This window comes from Carettochelys insculpta, chromosome 7 (assembly GCF_033958435.1).
Source record: "Carettochelys insculpta isolate YL-2023 chromosome 7, ASM3395843v1, whole genome shotgun sequence".
NCBI lineage: Eukaryota > Metazoa > Chordata > Testudines > Carettochelyidae > Carettochelys > Carettochelys insculpta.
This window is the reverse complement of record NC_134143.1, coordinates 37,888,658-37,910,745: the sequence shown is the minus strand read 5'-3', so window position 1 is coordinate 37,910,745 and position 22,088 is coordinate 37,888,658. Positions and strand designations below refer to the sequence as shown.

Here is a 22,088-nt window from a genome sequence, read left to right as displayed (position 1 = left end):
TGTCTAAAAGAGAAACATGCAGCCTTACACAGTCAGGTGCCTGACCAATTGTTAGCATGTGTAAGAGAATCCTGGTATGTTCTGGCTTTGCCTAGGTGTTGCTTATTCTACTGCTGTTTTTTTCAAAGTCTACCTGTTAGCTCTTGCTGCTGATTCTTTTCTGTTTGTTTGCTCTCTCCTATTGCCTGCTCAAAGTTTGTCTCAAGTCAAGCTTGAAGGGCACTAAAAAATCAAAACCCAATTATTTTGGTAGAATATTTTACCTTTGAACACACTTCCTCTCCATCTCTCTTGGGCTCTGTCCACACTACTACCCTCCTTCGAAGGAATGACGGTAATTAGGGTGTTGGGAGTTTACTAATGAAGTGATGTGCTGCATATGCAGCACTTCATTAAGCAAATTCCACCCCCCGCGGCACTTTTGAAGTTTTAAACTTCAAAGTACTGGCTCGCGTCTAGCCGCGGCTCACCCACCTGTACTTCGAAGGAGGAGTAAAGGGACTTCGAAGTACAGGTGGGTGAGCCGCGGCTAGATGCGGGCCAGGACTTTGAAGTTTAAAACTTCGAAGGTGCCACGATGGGGAGGGGGGATTTGCTTAATCTAATATAGATCACTGTCTCACCCTAATATATTGTCACCTCTGTGACCTCTAGATGTATATATGAGAAGCCACCAAGAAGAAAAACTATGAGTGAGTCCTTGTGCCAGAAGTTAATTGCTGAAATACAAGTGTAGATACAGAGTTTAGGTTCCTGATGGAGGTTTGGTATGTCCACAAAAGGCACATTTGAAATGTATATTACTGTAATCTGAATCAGAAACAAGTAATGTAATGCAGATGTCATATCCAAGGAGTTATTTTGTTTATAAGTTACTCAGCTATGTAAAGCTCAAACATTCCTTTTCAGACTGATTGTGTAAATCCTTTCTTGGTTTAGTTCATTAGCTTCCATACCCCACAAACTGTGTGTGAAAACACCTAAATCTCACACTGAGATGCGGGAGAAATGTGATAGTTTTCACGAATTTTTGATTTTGGTGGAAAACTGCATATCGGATCTCATTGATTCCAGAATGTGTCTGAAAAGCCTAGCAATCTTTAGACTGACTTTCTGTTTATAAGAATCAAAAATCCTGTGGAACCTTACAGAATAATGGATACCTTGAACACTAAACAGGTATATTCTGTTTATAAGGTGCAAGTTCCAAGTTTAAAACTATGGCTGAAAACAGACCCATGAGTCTTACGATCTTCAGTCTAGCTGTTAACAAAAGACAAAGTGCTGCTCGTGGGTTATTTGAAGACAATCCTAGAGGCACCATGTGATCTAATGCACTGAATAGATAAGATAAATTCAGGAACTTCTAAGTTCTAATCATGGATGTCTGCCACGTGCTCACAGTGTGGCAAGGGCAACTGTGTAATTTCTCAGTCTGTTAGCTCAAGATGTGAAAAATGACGTAAACTTTTGCTGACACTGTGTAATGAAGATTAGTTTTATTTCATATTTTTACAGCATTTTGTCATACTTCCTGTAGAAATATGGGTTTACGTTAAGAATATTACTTAATTGTAAGCCCTTTTAATTTTTTTCTTAAGAATGCCATGAATAACTTGAGCTTATTTTGATTATTGAAGTAAGTATTCACTATCTATATGTGAAATTGCAATTTGCCCTTTTAATAATGTTCTCTGTGGAGTGGAGAGAAACTTTTTCACTCTTGTCCACTCCACTACCACCTCTTTTTCGGCTTTCTGGTTTGAAAAAACTTTCATCTAATCACAAAAACATTGGGTTAACAAAAAGTGAAATCTCTAATTTCAACTTTTTGCTAAATGTACAGTGCATGATATTTTGCCCTTAAGAAATAAAGTCTACAAAATCCCTAAAATGATTTTTCAGTCCATACAATACTTATAGTTGTACTATTCTTCTGCTTTCCTACAGTCTGGCCTGCTTTAGGTCTTCCTTTTAGGATGTCCTTGGGAAATATATATTTTATATTCCTAAAACCACCCTGCTTCCTCTTGAATCAATAGGCTGGATGTTCTAGCCAGCCTGGTCTTTTCTCTAAATCTCTCTCTCTCACACTCACTCCCTTTTGCCAGGTGAGAAATGGAAGCATGGTGAATGTCTAACTGCAGAATTAAGATAAATTCATGACAACTGGGAATAGTGAGTTCTACAGATAATGCATGTTACACACAAAATCTTTGCTAAAAGACCATTATTAAGGTTGCAAAATCAATCACACACAAATTAGGAAATGCCAAAATTAAGGTAGGGTGTAAATTCAGGTCCTTTGTGATTTATGCATTATAATTAGAGCTGTTCAACTAACAATCATTTCATGTCAACCCAAAACAAACATTTTTAGTAAACTGAAAAATATATAAAAAAGACGGTTTTATATGATTCATTGTTTAACTGAAATAAAATATATTGGTGTTGCATTTTACATTTTGAGAAATTATATTTAATAAAAATGAAGTCAAATTCTAAATTAAGTTGCTTCGAAAGAATAAGGGAAAACTTTTTTCATTTAGAAAGCATTCAGATGAAATGTTTTGACTATGAGAAATATATATTTGCAGAAAAAATCCAAACTTCACCATGAATTCATGAATGGTTAACTCTGCTAACCTGATTCTGTGTATTCATAGAAAAAAAAGGTTTTGTCTTAAAAATTTGCCCATCACTATGGGACAATTTTAATTACACATTTTTTCTCACTAAAAGGTACAGACTTTGTTTCATTTTCCTATATCTGATCTAATTATCTTTGTTTCAAATAAACAAAACATTTAATTTTAATACTTAGTTACCACTTCACAAAATGAAGACTATTACCATTCTTATTTACAGTGCACATGTTTTTGTGCTGTCCTAGTAAACATGAGTCCAATAACAATTTATGTATACATAGATGCTCCCAGGAGGGTTTGTAAATGCTACTATTCCAAGAAAAGGAGGGTATTGATAAACTGTATAGTCGATTGCTTGACCACTCTTCGGTTTATGCTTAGGAGGCTAAATATATAGTAGCCATGTCTACACAAGCCCAAATCTTCAAAATGCCCATGCAAATGGCCATTTTGAAGATTACTAATGAGACACTAAAATGCATATTCAGTGTCTCATTGGCACGCTGGCAGAAGCTCTTTGAAATTGCTGCTTTTCTTTGCTGCGTGGCTTGTCCAGACGGGGGCCCTTTTCTTAAGGACCCCGCCAACTTCGAAATCCCCTTATTCCTATCCTTTTGAAAAGGGCCCCAGTCTGGACGAATCACATGGCAGTGAAAACTGGCAATTTCAAAGAGCCGTGGCTGGTTGCATGCTATTGAGTTGCTGAATATGCATTTCAGCGCCTCATTAGTAATTTGCATGGACATTTTGCAGATTTGGGCTAGTGTAGATGTAGCCAGTGTGAGGTTTATTGCTGTAATTCATAATATAATATAGGAAAAGGGTTTTATATGATGTCAGTCTTTGAGAAGCATCTCCTGCAGTAATGTTTCATTCACCTTACACAGTTGTACTCCCAAAGTTGCATCCTTAAGCCATCTTCTATACCTTACCTGCTTATAGTAAGAGAGACTGTGTATGTGATCTCAAAGTAGATTTATACATTTTTTTTTTTTCTGGTACCATTGTATATCCTTACCTTTTTGCTCTGAAAATGTGTATTTCTGGCGCCAAAAGATGTGCTGCACCTCCTAGAACGGTAGTAGGGTAAATCAGTCCTGTCCTGTCCTCTTCCTTTGGTAAAGCACTCATCTCTGCTGATCTTGACATCTTCTTCCCCATTTGCTCAAGCCAAAACTAACTTCAGTGAATGCAAGAGATTATGGAATACTTAACGTATGTGAGCAAATATATCTTAAATTGGCCTGTGGTGACTGTGCTTAATACATGCAAATGTATATGTTATGGATAATGTATATGATCAATATATATATATATTGGTGAACAAGGGCAAGATCTGCTGCAGAGAAGGCTAGACCCATGTTGCGAGGCTGCATTAGTAGCCCTGAACTTCTAAACTTTATTGTAAATTGTCCCATGTTTGCTATAGGATGATAGGATAGGATGCCCAGTGAGAGAAGAGACATGAGTAACAGGAACCAGTTTTTTTTCCTGAATCATGTCACCTGCCTTTGTTTACCTTCCTCAAAAGGATGTTGAGTGGTGCTGAATGAAGAATTTGTAACAAATGACAGTTTTTGCTTCACAGGATGCAAGTTTGCAGATTACAAATGTATTTCAAATTATATTCAGAATATTTTCTCTGAATGGTTTCTGGGAAAGATCCTCAGATCATGAAAATTGACATAGCTTCACAGACTTCAGTGAAAATATTCCTACCAGTAAATTTGCTCACTCAAATATTTATGGATGGTGAAAAGGTCTAAGAACACAATCAAAGACAATTAGTTTTAAAATGAGGGTAATAGTAATGAGAGAGCCTGCTGTAGTTTGAATCCTGTGTGAAAAGATGCACACAGGGGCACTCGTACAGCTGCTCAGAATCCCAATAAATCAATGAGAATTTATAAGGGCATGAAGTGCATCTCTTTGCAAGATCAGAGCCTAGTTTAGTAAGAGCTTTGAAATCCATGTATAGAAGGTACTATGAAAAGATTCCCATTAAGCTTATTAAATTTCAAGTCAGTTTTACATAAATTGTAATTATTTTTAGTAGTAGTGTTTGATTATGATATGAAGCTTCTTTAAAGTAAAACAAGTTATTGCTGAGTTATTTTTCAGAAAGATTCCAACTTGTTTCATAACCTTTTGGCCACACCCTTCCATAACACGCTCACCAATGAAGAGCTTATTTGCCTGTAGAGTCATCCATGAAGAGGGCACTGAAAATCAAATGATGTATTAGGATTCTGATGTAGAACAGAAACAAATTAATACATGTTGTATACTAGTTAATCACTAGAGGTAGATTGCTGCTATTGAATGTAAAATATGATGATTGACTTAATTGCCATTTAAATTTTTGTATAAAATATAATTGCACATCCTTCTGCAAACAGCTGATATACAGGTGTTCCACAAGCTTTTATCCTCTGGATGTAAGGAACTTTTTTCTAAAGCTAGATTTGAGAGGCATGGTTAGTCATAAGTCAAAATCATTTTGCTTGTTGAAAATGAACCACTTGTTAAATTATTAATCCACAATTAATACTTGTAACTTTATTTAAATCAAATGATTTTTTTCAAAACACTTTTCCAGTAGTCCGTTGTTTTGGACTTAATGTTAGTGTTAATTTTCCATTATTTTTGGTGATTCTTTTTTAATTCTCGAAACAGAAGCACAGTGGCCAAGTTTACATAGGGAGCCTCTGTTGACAGAGAAACCTTGGCAGTACTTCTGTCAGCAGATAGTGGCTACACAAAAAATCAGGTGGAAAGAGAAATCTGCTCTGTCGACAGACAGCAGCCAGACTGCCCTGCCCGGTCTCAACAGAATGGCTGACTGAAAGGTCTGCAAACAAGGCTGCCCAGGGACTTGGAAGCCCCCTCTGTCAACAAACAAGTCTATATGGGCACTCTGTCTATAAAACACTGTCATCAGAGGTGTTCTACCTTATTGGGAGTAGGGATAATGCTGTTGACTGAACAGCTGAGTTTTGTCAACATGCTTTCGACAGCGTGCTTTAACGGTGTAGACACCCAGCGAGTTTTGTCGACAGAAGCTGCTCATGTAGATGCAGACAGTGGGAATAAATTTTGCATTATGAGATGTCTGTAAACATCAGTTGAATTTTTAAAAAAGAATCATATTACAGTTGTTGAATATCTTTAAATTTCTAGATTATCACTTATTTGCAGGTTATTGTAAACTTCCACTTGAGCAGTTCATGTTATCACGTTTAAAAATGTTCAGCCAAACTATTTTAAAGGAAAATAATTTGATTAAATCATGCACTCATATCACCAGGCTTACCATTGCCTCTGCTATTTTAATTGTCTCTTTGTGCATCCAGTTGTGCTACGAATGAGGCAGGTTTCTGTGGAAAATGTAGTGGGTAATAATGTAATTAAAGACTATCAATGCATACAGATAAAAGGGCAGAATTATGTTGTACAGGTAAACTGTGGAATCTGATGTTTTCTTATTTTCAAGTGCTTGTCTTTCCACGTAAATAACATTTTGTGTAATTTTTACTTTTTTGATTGAAAAAGTTAAAAAAAAAAAAAAAATCCTTTATATATAGCTGTAATAGATCCTCTCCAGCACTCATTGCTGTATTGTCAGCATAGTTTGAACCCAGTAGCATTAGCAATGCAGTGCTTGAGCTTCAGGACTAATTATGTTAGTTGGCAGAAGCTTATCTCTCCCCTACCCCATTCAGGTAGTTACAGAAGCTCCTGTCTCAAGGGGTGCCACAATGGGGTACTGATGCTTTGGCAATAGCATAAACCTTTTTTAAAAAAATTAGACATAGTGGTCTCAAGGGTGGAATGTGAAATGTGGATTAAATTTTCCATCTCTGCATAAGTTTCTATGTGACACTGTACTAGTCACTTAGCATATCTTCATGAGTCAGTCATTTATAAAATGGGCATCATAGCCCTACGTGACTTCAGAGGATCAGACGATGAGGCAATCATGTATTAGTTTGGGGTGGGAATATGTAAATATCACAGGTGGAGTCAGTTGTTTTGGCTAGCTGCTGAAATTTTTCCAAGAAATGCAAGCAAGACATATGTAATGGCAATTTTTAAAGAGTTGACAACTCAGATAAACCTAGGACAAGCTAAATGCATTTCTTTAGGATGTGTTTTTTTTTCTTGCTGAATTTCAAAGGCCTGTGTTGAACAATGTAGGTATTAACTTAAAAATATGGAGTTATTTATCTCACATTGCCAGATCTCTCAGTGGTGTAGATGGTTATTTGTTCCTTATTTGTATGGCACTTTTGTGATGATATAATTAATTCAATGAGAAGTTCCTTCAAAATATATATTGTAAGTTTCATCCAGCCCTCATATATGTAGGGGGCAGATCATTCAAAATCTTCATAGGTCACCTCTTTTGCTTGCTTAATTTACCTTGTTTTTTAGATAGGTTCTGACGTGCACCTGCCTATAACAGTGAAAGATCAATCCTCAGGAATCCATAAATCCTCTGCTAGCTAATATCTCTTGGCTGAAAATATAGTATTTCAAATCTCAGCGCACAGTGGGTTTATTTTCCAGTTTTGGAAAACTGTTTATTCTGTATAAAGCAAAACCTTCCAAAAAGTGTTCAATTAAATATTGGTGATCAATAATTATATAATGTATCCCAATAAATGTTTCAGACATTTTCTCTGAAAGCCATTTAGTCACAGTGGTTGTAAAGGTCACTGATTGAATTCAGGAGCTTGGAAGTTTGACTTTGCAATAATGAGAAAATCTAGACCAAGTCCTCCTAAATTCATACCTTTCTAAAAATTAAATAAAATCCTGTACAGTGATCCCTTGACTTACACAGAAGTTGCACCCTGAGCAACCTCTACATAAATCAAATTTTGTGTAAATTGGGGGTGGGGGAGGTTGGGGAGATCCCCAGAATTCCCCTGGCTGGGGGAGCAGGCAGCTGGATCCTTTGCAGATCTCTGTTGCTTCCAGCTGGGGGAAGCCAGGAAGGCTCCACCACCATTTCAGCCACTTGCTTCCTCTGGCTGAGAGAAGCGGCACAGCTGCTGGCTCCAGCTGGTGGCTTCCCCCAGCTGGGGGAATGGGAGCAGCCACATGCCCCCCCAGCTTCTCCCAGCTGTGGGGTTGCACAGCTGCTTGCTGCAGGGTTTCTCTCAGCTGAGAGAAACCCTGCAGCAAGCAGCTGCATGCCCACCGGGCACCCCAGCATTAATGTGAGTTTGGTGCAACTCACTTGGTGCACTTCTTGATGGTTTATTGTATCCCTTTATTTGGCAACAGAGGAGAAGAGACAATGTCTGTCTATGGGGCCCTCGTTCAGACATAAAGTTCCTCTCAAAAACACAACAGTCAGGTGACAGAATCTGTTTTCAAAAATACAGACTAGCTTGGGGTGGCCAAACGGCAGCTCACAAGTGCATTTGGCTGTTTTAACCCTAACCTTCCCCCAGTTCTTGGCCTGTAGGGCTTCTGCCCTGAGGCAAAGGCGAGTAGTAGAGACAACTGGTGCCTGGGTGGGGAGGGTGACATAATTTAAAGGTTAAACCCTCCCAGGTTGAGACATGCCCCATATTAACTTTATCAGTGCCTCCCTGCAGCTCCCACATATTAGCTGCACACCAAGAGGCAAATAGCTGAGCACTGTAGGCAGGGTCAGCTGCTTCCTCTCCCACAGCCAAAGCTTTCCGCTTGCAGGCTGTTCCTGCTGCCCTGCAAGGAAGGGACCCAGCTGTACCACGTGACGAGGTGGGGCCAACAAACCTTTCGAAAAGAGACTCCTATGAAAAACTGCAGAGCTATAATTCATTTGCAAATTTGACACCATCAAACAAGGATTGAACAAAGATGGGGAATGGTTGGCCAACTAAAAAGAAGTTTCTCCTCTCTTGGTGTTTACACCTCCACATCAGCTGCTGGAAGCAGGCCACATCCTCCTTCTCTGAATTAATGTCATCAACCCTGGCCTTCCTCTTGATCAGCACTCCCTCCTTTTCATGGACCTGTATATTTAGAGCTGCCTTTGGAATCTTGACTACATGCATCTGATGAAGGGGGTTTTTGCCCACCAAAGCTTATGCTCCAAAAAAAAATCTGTTAGTCTTGAAGATACCATAGGACTTCTCATTGTTCTTGCAGAAACAGACTAACACAGCTACCCCTCTGACACTCGGCAAGTTATGGTAACCTAGAAGATATAGTAGCTGCTGACAAATGAAACACAATGGCTCTGTGCCCTGGTTACAGGTTGGGAGGGGTGTGCATGAGGTTTTCCCTTACCCACTGCATGGCTTCTAACATGGTCTGTTTACTCAAAGCTTTCATGAGGAAGAGAAATTGGTCCAAAACCACAGAAACTTTTAAAGTTAAGCAGAAGACTCAATGGACTTAATTCTGACCTGATTTACGTGTAAGCATAACAATACATTCCCAAGTCTCAGCTAAATATGCATTCATAAATATTTTGAAGAATAATTAATGGATATGTGCGATGGGTTATAGTATCTATATCAGCCCTGAAAGAGTTGAATTGGGACAGCTGAGCCCAATCAAACGGGGAGATTTAGGCTGTGAGGAGTGTGCCAATGAAAAGGAAACACACCTGTAAGGAACATGCATAGTTTCAATAGTCAAGAGGCTGGCAACAGTTGTTAATGTTGCCAAGCTCATCAGAATAAATTCTCCCCAGACTAGGATGCATGAACTCAAAGCAGCGCCAAACCCTACCAGAACCATAGAATCAAAGTTTGTACACTTACCTCCGCATGTATAATGGTCAGTACTATCTACTTCAAGATTCCTACACGTGCCTATCACAACATGTGGCATACCTTATTCGGTTTATCAAATGTCCCGGCAACAACCACAGACAAGCACTACACTGTGATATAACCTGGCACAAAAGATTATTAAAGACAAAAACACTATCACCTGAAGACTTATACTTTTCACAAAGTGATCAAGCTGACCTGTCAGACCTCAGCCTCAAAAAAAAAACCCTGCAATGTACTTTACAAAAAAAAAAAAAAAAAAAAAAGACATCCAAGGGGACACTGAAATCATGGCCTTACCAGACATGCTGGCCACGGCTACACTAGCCCCCGCCTTTTATAAGGGGCATGGTAATAAGCCACTTTGGCAGATGCTAATGAGGTGCTGCCTTGAATATGCAGTGCCTCATTAGCATAATGGTGTCTGTGTGCCACTTTTGAGACACATGCCGCCCATGGAGATGGAGGCCTTTTGAAAGTACTCCTGGACTTTGAAAGCCCCTTCTTCCCGTTTGGGTAGAAGGGGCTTTCAACATACAGGGGGTCCTTTCAAAAGGCCCCCAGCTACATGGGTGGCATGCATTCTGAAAGCGGCACTTTCAGAATGTGCATGGACACTATTATGCTAATGAGGCACTGCATATTCATGGCAGCACGTCAGTAGCATCTGCCAAAATGGCTCATTACCATGCTCCTTCCGAAAAGCGGGGGCTAGTGTAGCCAAGGTCATGCTGTTTCTATGGCTCCTTAGAACAATTTGTGATACGTGCTATGTCCTGCTAACACTTAAATGCTAAGTTCATTTTAAGTGGTCTCCTACAGCATATGTGAATCCCTTATGCCTAACAATATCTTTCAACTTGTATTTAGCTTAGATTCTCTGGTATTGTTCCCCAGACCTGAAGAATGGCTTTATGAAGTTTGTGAAACTAGTCCCTTCTGCCACCCAGAGTTAGTCCAATAAACAATATTTTCTCTGTCTTCTCTCTCTCACATCTTGGGACAATATGGCTACAAAAATATTGCAATCCAATGTGCATAACATTTAACATAGAAATGCCTTGACTTGTGCTGTATTGAAATAAAGGACCACACTAAAATTTCTGAATGTAAGTTATGAAAACAGCACATTTTTGATTCACTTGTAATTTTTTAAAGGTTTTCAGGTTGAAAAAAAGATTTTTTTTCAACATGTACAGTGAATTGAAAAATAAAACACAATTCATGATTAGCTTGCATTAAGTTTTATATTTTTAAAATAAAATTAAAGTGGACTATGAAACAATGTAAAAATGCTATGTTTAAAAAAAAAATGTGGAACCCACATTTTATCAGTGTTTTTCTTTTTTTTTGATCTGGCAGAAATAACTGGAATTTGTGAATCATTTCTTTTATCAAATTTGCTGCTTTTTTTTTTTTCAACTGAACTCTTTTTGGCAAAAGAAATGATTCAAGACATCACCAAAAACTCAGACAGAAACAGAAGACTTAAACTTTTTTCCTGTTGTTTTTAATTTATTTTCATTTCCTTTTATTTTATTATACTGTTGACTTTTCTTGCATTTAGCCAGAACGGGAAGCATCAAAATTCATTGCGAGGATATTTTCCCAGTAATTCTAAGTGACTTGGCCAGGAAATCTCTCATCTATTATAAAAGCATTTTTCCATGAGAATTCTAAGCATATTTCTAGGATGAAGAGGTCAAGATAAGATTTTGGTATTTATAGAAAATAACTATATAATGCTACTTTTCAGAATTTAGAATTCTCTTGCAAGTCAATTAAACAGTAGTCTTTTTTTTTTTTTTGTTTCAGAGGAACTCATTGTGCTCACTAGATGTTAACTGTTCTTTATTTGCACTGCTGACAGTAAAATTTTTACCTAGTTTTGATGTATCTATTTGTATTCATTGGAAAGAAAAAAGATGAATGTGAGAGTGACAAAAGTTAATTCTTTGTATGCATAATCAAAATGGGGGAATGCTGGATTATGCCAATAGAATCTGTTAGATGAACATCTGTCAGCATTTTGATTATTTATTCCTATTTTCAGGGGTTGATAGTAAACTGTTTCAAGCTGAAATGTAGCTATTTTAAATTTGCGCTTGGAACAAACAGACATCATATTGGCTTGGGGCACCTTTTTGTGCAAGGAAGACTCAAAAATCCTATGTACAAACTTGGTCACAAAGAAGACCTTTTGAGGAGATTGCAGATACTTCATTCAGCTTTCACATGAATTTAGTGAAATCTAAAATTTTGTAATATTGATATTACTTGTACTATATGCCTGTCAACTTTAATACTGAATGAACTCAAAGTATCTTTAAAGAGCATCTGCAAATTATACACAGGCATTGCTTCATCCATTCAGTCAAATCTAAGATGAAATGTAACATATGTGTAACAGTGCCCAGCAATCCTACAAAGGAATTTTAAGATAGGAAATGAATATTGCATCTAGCTAGGAATAGTAGGGAATTTTATGTAGGCAGAATTTAGCTACCTCCATTGAAATATGTAAGAATACCACAGCTAAAACTGTGCTCTTGTGTTTAAAAAAAAAAAAAAAAATACCATTGAATGTTTAATGATTGTAGTTTGCCAAGATTTCAAGTGTGTCCGTTGCAAGAAATACAGCAACACTTTTCTTCCTAATATCCTATTAGGGAATTGCTTGACTAATAATCCGGAACAAAGAATGCTACCTAATGACCAAAAATTCTTTCCATTATCATCTCAGTATTCTTTTGGGAGCTCCCAACCAAGAACTAATTTTGCCTGATCCTGATTAACTTGTGAGATCTGCTGGCTTCAGAGTACGAGGTTATATAGTAAGGTGGTATTGTGTTAGGTATGACTTTTGCTAATGTATACCAGATTGCTAGCATTATTTTAACAACTTTTTTAAAGAAGTATTTTATAACTGTGACCTGCATAATGAATACATCAAAAAATCTTGCTTTTCTTTTTACATAAGGAAATAGAATCTCCATCTTCATCCATGTTGGAGCTCATCTCCCAAAGATTCTGAGGCATGGTTAAGTTCCCAAAAGTATGGGACTGCAAGTTTGCTTTGTTGGTCGTCTCTCTCAAAGGCAAAGTGCTGCCAACTAAAAAGTGGGAGGAATTCTGTTCCCCTCTTGGTATTGTTTCATGTGGATGAAAATTGTGTGCTTCTTGATAAGAGAAATAACTCCTACCAATTCCATACAGCACCATTTAAAGGGTTAAAGTTTAATCTTTTTTTTCTTATAAGCTAATTAGTCAAGATTAGGTGATGTTCCCAATGTTGTATGTGGTTGATAACATTAATACAAACAATAAATTCATTCAAAGATGAACATTTTAAAAAGTTATATGCTGCTGACATCATACTGTTATGTCAGCCATTAATATTTGTGCAGTGATCAGAAGAGCAGAAATACGTACCTTTATTTTACCATTAGCTTTTTTCTGAGAGATGGTAGCTAAACAGCTAATTAGCAGGTCTTGAAATGTGTTTAATTTCAGATGATTACTTGTTAAATTATTAATGCTTTCTGAATACGAGCAATGGTAACTGAAAAATTAAATTGTTCTGGATTACAGAAGGCCTAAGCAATACTGTCTCTTAAATGCAACAGATTACCATGTGTTTTTCTCAAAGTGGAAGAGGCAGCTTGAATGTGCTGGAGAAAACTTTACATTTTCATGCAGCATCACAAAAGTAACTCTTATTTGCTGTCTTAGTATCTTCATGAGATTTAGCAAAATCTTCTATTTCTAAGAGCTCAGTGCAGTTTATTAATTGAAGCCCTCATCAAACTATGCCTTATTTATTAAGGAAAATTTGTCAAGTCTAGATTTAAATGTCTGAAGTGATGAAATTTTGATAATTTTCCTTGAAGTGCAGGTATTCTGCAACTGAATAATTTCAACATTATGAAGTTTTTTCTCATTTATTTGTGTAAAATGAAACAATACCAAAGCCCAGTACCACTATCACAATTCTTGATCTACCGAACATCCAGATACTTTGTCATTAATGAGCAGGAAAGTTCCTGTAGTGTGTTGGTAGTTGACATTGGGGATTGACAGAGAGGTTTTTCCAGTACTTCTTTCTAATGTTGTCTTTAGTCAACAGATATGTCCTTTTGAAAAATGACTTTTGAACGAAAATAAATCAGTCCAGAAATTGCTAAAAATTGTGCCTCAACAGCAGCTGCCTTCACAGCACCTATCATTCAAAAAGTTTCTCCTTTTGCTGTGCTGAAAATATTATTTAGCCTACAACTTAACTAACATTTAAAGGATGAAATCATTTGGGTTAAAATATACATGAATTCAGCTTTTTATAGGATGCTGTTCAAGTAGATTTTGTTTTGCTTTTCTCCTCATGTAATTTTTCCCATACTAACTGTGACCCCAGAGGCACAAGACCACTGACAAGAGAATGAAGTCTGGTCTCAACTGGCAGACTTTGCTCTCCATTATTAGTAGTCTCAGTGCTTTTGGGGTTACATCGCATTTTCCTTTTTTCCATTGGCAAACAACTTCATTTCATGCAGTGTCTTATCATGGCATGACATCCTAGTATTACAGATATTACCTGTCAATCACAGGTACTAGCTTTTTCCCTTGCCTGGGATGGTCATTGTCCACTCAGCCCCAGGCACCAACCACCCACTCCACACCCTTCCCTAAGGCTCTGCCTCTTCCTGCTTCCCTCTTCCCACCATGTTCAGCCTCTTCCTCCAAGTGCACCACTTCCCTGCTCCTCTTTCTTCTCCTCAATGCCTCCTATGCGCCATGGAATTGCTCATTGTGGCTGGCAGGAGGTGCTGGGAGGGCAGGGGAAGAGCTGATTGGCAGAACTACCAGCAAATGCCTGGTGCTCAGGGGAGGGAAACTTGTACCCACTATTATTTTTCTATGGGTGCTCTAGGGTTGGAGCACTCATGGAGTCACCTCCTATGATGTCAATCCTGTATTACCATCTGTATAATAATTGGAGTTAATATTTCTAGTTCTCAAAGAAGAAAACAAGGATTAAAAGAAAAAGGAGACAGAATCCTTTTAGCCACAGGGGAATGTGTGCTGGATTGGATCACACGGTTCCCCCTGGGGACTGTCACCCAATGTGCTGGCCATGGCACTGAGCCCACCTATCTTCCTTCTAGGGTGTCTTTCCACCCTGTTCTGCTGAGCGACAAGCTCTGGTCTTCCTCAGCAAAGGCACAAAGTTGGGGAAGCCGTCCATCAGCAGAGCTACAAAGATGGTGACCAAGCTCAACTGTGGGAGGGCTCAATGATGAGACTGTTGACCACATGCAGGAACACAGCCCCATAGACGACCTAGTCCCCAGATAAATCTGTCTTGGTGTGAAAGTGCTACACAGAAAAAGCTCATAAGGTCAGGTGACTTTATCAATGAGAGAGGTGGACAATGATTGCTCCTGCACAGATAATAATTACTTACATCAGGCTTGATAATACACAAACGTGTTTTATAAAGTATAAAAACGTAGAATTTAAGTGATTACAAATTAAAACAGAGAAAATTAAGTTACTAAACTAAAATGAACAAAATGCACCAACTAATCCTAGTACACCAAGGGACTTGTTACATGCACATTCTTACCCTAACAGTTGTTCTAATCCATCTCTTTCATGAGCTAGGTAACCTACTAGCCTAGACTCGGTCCTTCTTTCTGTTCACCTTCAGATGTTTCCATCAGTCATATTGGGTGGTACATGGGGGTCTCTTGGCATCTAGCCACCACCCCTGTTGTTTGGTTTCCCACCTATATATCCCTTTTGCATAAGGTGGTGATTGTGCATGCTGATTTAAAGCCTTTCTCACCTTTAGTAGACAAGTAAAAGATCCAAAATGGGTTCCAGCATCAGGAGGCCTGGTCACTTGTCTTTGTAGGACCAACTACAGTTTGGGCTGCCAGGGAAAACTATTCCATTTACAGATTGTTGTTTTGAGCACTGGGCCATTACGTCTGTAGAGTTTTGCTCTAGATGTTTTTGCTCATTAGCACATCTAGAATTATATACAGATTCACAATTTCTATTTCTAACTTCACGTGCAAGAATGACGCATGCACAGAAATAGAATATACGCATTCAGCAGATTGTAACTTTAAAAATGTCATGATGCATTTTGCCTAAAGCATCTTCAAGTTATGTATATTCATATGCCAATTTTCCTTAAGCACAAGGGTTGGGAAATAGTGGCAGTACTATTGCATTTAGGTCAGAAGTGAAATAACCAAAAACCAAGTTTCCACTTGTCTGTTCAATAGCTTGTAGCTAAGCTGCAAGCTTCTCTCTCTTGCTATCATACCTATTTAGAAAGACAAGGTGATGACATAGTATATTATATTGGACCAACTTCTGTCATCAAGACAAACAAGCTTTCAAGTTTACACAGGAGTCGTCTTTGAGTCTGAAAACTGTATTCAAACTGTCACAGCTAAATACAAGGTGGAGTGGTTGGTATAATTAGTAAACTCATATTTCAAGAGTCCATTCAAGGTAAAGTGGCCTGTTAACACCCCTATAGTCACAGGAAAAGAAATAGTGGAAGGGGGAAAGACAGCTGTAGGGGGATGTTAATTGTGGTAATAAGGTATAAATCCAGTGTCTGTATTCAGTCAAGTAATGTTATGAATTTATGCTCACAGGCTCTTCCTTTGAAAGTGTTGTGCTGGTTTCCTTTGAGGACTCAGTTTGATAGTCATATATAATGATTATTTGGTGAAAAGTGTTCACCCACAAGTGAGAGTGTGTTTGTTTGTCTTTTGTCATTTTCTGGTGTGACTTCATTCCAGAGAATAGTGATACACATAGTTGTTAGGAGACATTTAGTTCACTGGAGGATGTACAACACCATATTTTATGATAGGTCCCATGGATCTTGAAAAGAGCATTGTGGAGATAACTTTTCTTCCAGTTTGGGAGTTATCTCTCAGCCAGGGACCTGCAACCAAAATTGAAACAACCATTTTTTTCAAATTCAGTTATAAAATCAGCCCTTCAAGAGCCTCAATGCAGTGTGTATATGAGACAGTCCTTAATATAAATAATGTCAAACCGTGCTTTTTATCACCCCTATTTTAAGAGCAGTGCACAAAAAATGATTTGTGCTCATTAGAAAGTTACCCCCATCCCCAGGCTTTACCCCCCCATACTGCAAACCCAACCCCATTCCCAGGCTTACACCCGATGAACCCCAATCTCCCTCCCCCGCCCCTAGGGTTTAACCCCTCTGAGCCCTGCCCTCAAGCTTAAGTCACCTCAGTGCATAGTTCTGCCATGGCTGCTGTTCACTCCCCACTCCTCACTGCCGTCTCCTTCTTGGCTTAGCTGCATGGCTCTGGCAAGGGCATGCTTGGCCACACCTCCCTGCAGCTTTCACATCAGCGTAGACTTCCACCCACATGGGGCGACTCCCTGTGTAGCCAGCTTTCCCTCTGGGATTCCCTGCCATGGCTGAGCAGTGCCAGCTGCTGCCACTTAAACAACAAAACTAAGTTCAATTCAACTGCTTAGATTTTGTTTATGCATCGAGCCACATGTGGAGTCAGTGGCGGCAGCTCTCGGGGCTACAAGTGACCCCTCAAAGAGCCTCATGTGCCTCTGGAACCGTAAATTGCCAACCCCCTGGTCTAAGCCTAAAGCTTGTGGCTCTCCCCAGCAGAAGTGGGTCCAGTAAGAAAGATTTCCATACCCAGTTTCTAATATGCTGGGAACAAGACAGCTTCAAGACTGTTTTCATCTAGTTAGAAGACCTCACAAAACTGACAGATATTTTGGGGCATAAGCTTTCATGACAAAGCAGCTCTTTGCCCGTGAAAGCTTATGCTCCAAAATATCTATTAGTCTATAAGGTGCCGCAGGACTTCTTACTGTTTTTGAAGATACAGACTGACTTGGCTACCTCTCTGATACTTTTCTCACAAAACTGAATATCCTGGTGTCAACTAGTGCCTGAAGTTTGTGTTAGTTTTTAAGCGCCCTAAGTAATATGCATAATATAGGTTTCTCAGAAAGTAAATTTTCACATAACTAGAGAAAATATTAATGTAAATTTGAAAGTTTTGCAGTAGATGCTAATATGTAGTTTTGTTCTTCATTCTTAGTTATGCAAATGAAAACCTTTCAAAATATATTACAAAACTGGTATTTTCTACCTGCAGATCATTCCCTCCCAGTTTCCATATAGAGGCTGACATCAGCCAACTTGAAATTATGGCATAGTAAAATGCTATAGCAAGGTCTAAGCAGCAGTTGCAGTGGAGAACCAACCCCAATGGTTGATGGGGGGAGGAGGGTTGTGGTGGCAGACACTGGAAGTTAAATCTTTATCCTTATGTCCCACTTTTTTTCACACATTGCAGCTACCTCCTTGCTGCTGAGCCTCTTTCCCCATCTTCTCTCTGATCATAAACAGACCACTTGTGGCTTCTCTGTCCTCTCACCCTTACTATACACAGCAATGGGATTCTTTTCCAAAGAGATCCATAAAGAACTGGGTGATTATATATATTTTGGCCTAAATATTTCTTTTCCAGAAATTAGGTTAAAGTTGACTGAAACATGTTTGTGAATTCACGTTGAATTCACCAAATTGTTTTCTACGGGAAAATCAAAGTTGAAATATTCCATTTGGACACTTTATAAATAAAATATCTTATTCAAAGTTAGGTGACTTTTTCTTTTCAATATATACTTCAATTTCAGTTTTAAACTTAACAAATTAAATTTTTTCGTCTAAATTAAACAACTTTGTTTTGGTTTGATCAAATATTTTATTTTGCTGCTTTTTTCTTTTTAGTTCACCAAATTTTTTGAAAAACTTTAGTTGACCAGAACGTTTTATTGGTATTACTTTATTTATTCAAAATCAGAATAAAAAAAATCAATTATTAATACAAGTCTAATCCATGATCAGCTAAGGGTATCTGAGTAGTGTAATGGGGTTTCTCTGTAGTCCCAAATGTGGGAGAGGGGCCCTGCTCTGCATCTTTTCTTTCAGTATCTTCTCCTATTCCACTCTTCTGCTATGGGAATTTGTGGCAGCAACTCGTTCTCTCTCAAATACTGAAGTAGTTGGTTTTGCTTTGGTTTCTATTTTTGTAGTGAGGAATTGTCTTGTGATGTGGCTACGTTTTCTCCTCTTCTTTCTCCTACAATCTGAACTTCAGTTCTCAGAACATCACAATTCTGTGGGTGGGAAGATCATATTCACCAAAAAGTAGGGAAAACACTCCAGGAGAGCAGTCTGTTATAACTTACACAGTGGGTTGTTCCTTTGTCATGCAGAAATATGGACTGAGTAAATTTGAGGGATGAGGTTGGTTTTTTTTTCTCCCCAATATCCTAATCAGATACTGAATATAGGAAAAGAAATCTTCAGCACTAATAAGTGAGACAAGCACATGGCAAATTGAATTTGATTTTACAAATATGTGAACTGATATGTTTCTTGTGTTAGTATTAAATTTCCATTTTTGAGAAATGTTTCTAATAACACTACTCTTTGCAGAAATCACTACAGTACTACAGTGGCACCTGTTACATAGACAACCATTATTTAGATCAAGAAATCCGTGACACAAAGCAGGAGGAATTCTATTTTGATATTGTGTTATTTCTTTGTGAAAAGCACTAACCATTTCTTTCATATGCCATAAATATTATATAACAAAGCAGCACCTAGAAAATAGTCTTTGCATTTTCCTGTGAAATATATGTAAAACATTTGGGGAAATAGGTGAGCCATTTGTCTCTTTCATGTTAAAATTCTTCTCTGAGCTCTGACCATTTTTCATACTTTACATAAAATCATTGCTTGATGGTTGTATATCACATGCAAGTGGTCTGTTTGACTTACTGCATCATTTCCTTTCTCTGTATGAACTTTTGCAGTGTAAACAAATTACCAAGAGGAAATGTTTGTCGCTGTGGAATGACATAAAGATTAGACTGTCAGTCAAGTGAGTTGACTTTATGTGTGAATGCAATCAACCTGATCTAAATGACAGTACATTTACAAACAAATTATACTTCTGAAAGATCATCATAACTGTTTGTTTGATGCATTAGAGCATCATTTACATTCAAAATTATACAGAATGTCAATGCTCTTCAAGTTTTCAGTTCAGTGCTCCAGGTGAAGTCATAAAAAAAAAAAAAAAAAAGTGGCTGTGGCCAGACCTGCGATGGATAGGTCACCACTTAGGTATTGGTTAGCATGATGGCCCAATGATTGTTATAAACCACCTACATTCTGTATTCCTCAGCTCCTAATGTGAGAGTTCTCTGTTTATCTACAGAACACTTTCAGTAGTGGAAGCAAATTCACGGTATGTCAAAGTACTCAAGATCTGTTTTCTGAGGGAAGATAATTTTCCATGTGTCTTCTGATACCACCAACAATGATAAAACTAGGTGTCATTGGTGATGGTATTGTTTCTAATGCACTGTTAAGAAATGGAGTTAAAGCACTAACGTATTTTATGTGAGTTAATGATATTGATAATGACTAGTGGCAAACTTAAGTCAATTTCATTAAACCTTCAGTCTAGATGGACATGAACTGTAAGTAACTTGGAGGCAGGATGCAGTTGGTCAAGATTAGCCCCTGGCAGGCTGCCAGTGCTTTATTTGCATGTGCATCTGCAGGTATGAGTACTAGCAAATCTCATTGGCCACCATTCCTGGCCATCAAGAGCTGCAGGAAGTGGCACAGACTGGGACATGGCTTCCCACAGCTAACTTTGGCCAGGAATAGCAATCTGCAGCCAACAGGCGCTGTGAGTGGCTCTACCTGCAGATGTGCAGGTCATCAAGTGATCCCTCATCTCTCATCCATTTCTAGCCTATGACAAACAGAGGCTAGGGAGACCATTCTTATCCATTCTAGCTCCATGAATTAGTGTAGCCTTTTTTTTTTAAAGCACTCTTAATGGTCTGGTCTTCACAACATACTCTGCAAGGAGTTCCACAGGGCAACCTTGTGTTGCATAAAGAAGAACTTGCCTTTGTTACTTTTTAACCTGCTACATGTTAATTTAATTTGGTGACCCCCTACTTCTTATATAGCATTACCATGTAAATAAAGCATCTGGCAGACTTCTAGGGGCTAATCTCGATGACCTGCATCCAGCCTGCAGGCCACTTAATGCCTATCCCTGGTTTAGATTCTAAACCAAAATATTTGACATTCCTTATCCCGAAAAATTAAGCTGGAAATTTGATGAGGACAGAATTTCTTGTAACATTTCCCTGATGTTTTTCTCAGGCTGAAATCCTTTGAGAATAATTTATATGAATTACCACAGAAGCGGTTCTGGGCTTACATGGAATATAGAGTGTAGCAATAAGCAACATGTAGTAGTCATAATCATAATCAAAACATAAAAATTAGTTAAACTTTGAAATGGGTCTTCTAACACTTTGCCCTTCCATATTATTGATTTAATCATATCAGCAATTTGTAGTGCACTGCACAAAAATGAAAACACCAAACATTACTAATTGATGCTCACAGGTGAGGATGGTAAAGGTTAATATTCCTGTTTCACATGAGAAAAATAACTGATGGGAAAGCTAAGTGTCAGAACAAGCTAGTGACAGAGCCATGATTAGAAATCAAGAGCTCCATGATCTCAACTTCATGCTCAGACCATTTGACTACACTGCTTCTATCACGATCAGGTGACTTAGTTTTAAACCATTGACCTAGATGTGTAAATCCGTGTTTCGTTAGTTAGCCATCTTGCTGAAACTTCTTTCAAAGATTGAGTTTGTGCTTTCCTCACCTCTGCTACATCATGAAAAGAAACTGCAGCAGTTTGTCAGAATAGTGTGTGATAATTACTGCAGTTAAATGGTTAAGCAGCAAGAAGAAATTGTGCCAATATCATAAATGGTGGAAAATACTTCCTCATGCCCACATAAAATTCTACATGGTTTATCTAAAGCTTGCCCTCTGGCATGGATGTTGTCCATTTTACTTTATAACTTATATGTATTTTTCGACACCCCTCTCCCTTCTTACAAGTGAGGACAAATTAGAGGATTGGGCCAAAAGAAATTCGATGCCCTGATACAGGCTGGTGACTAAGAAAAGAACCTTTTCTGGTTCTGCAGAAAAGGACCTGGGGATTGCAGTGGATGAGAAGCTGCATATGAACTAACAGTGAGTCCTTGCTGCCAAGAAGGCTAACAGCATACTGGGTTGCATTATTGGCAACAATGCCAGCAGATTGAGGGAAGTGATTATTTTCCTCTCTTTAGCATGGTTGAGGTGACATCTGACATATTGCATCCAGTTTTGGGCCTCTCACTACAGAAAGGATATGGACAAATTGAGAAGACTCAAGAGGAGCAGAGCAACAAAATGATTACGGGACAATGGCATGTGACTTATGAGGGGAGGCTGAGGGAACATGGCTTATTTAGTCTTCAGAAGAGAAGAATGGTGGCTCTGTGTGTGTGGGGGGCGGGAATTTAGTAGACTTCAACCCCTTAAAAAGAGGGTTCCAAAGAAAGTGGATCAAAAGTGGTGGTCTCAAGTTGCAGTGGGAGAATTCTAGGTTGAGTATTAGGAAAAAGTATTTCACTAGGGTTCCCTCTACTTTTTCCATCCTTGGCTGAATAAATT

General features: G+C 38.4%; 1 protein-coding gene across 2 annotated transcripts in view; it reads left to right on the top strand.

Annotated features, from left to right (window-relative positions):
• PRKG1 (protein kinase cGMP-dependent 1) overlaps positions 1-22,088 on the top strand; it is an 880,390-nt gene that overhangs the window by 428,297 nt on the left and 430,005 nt on the right. The gene's annotated exons all lie outside the window — the stretch shown is intronic.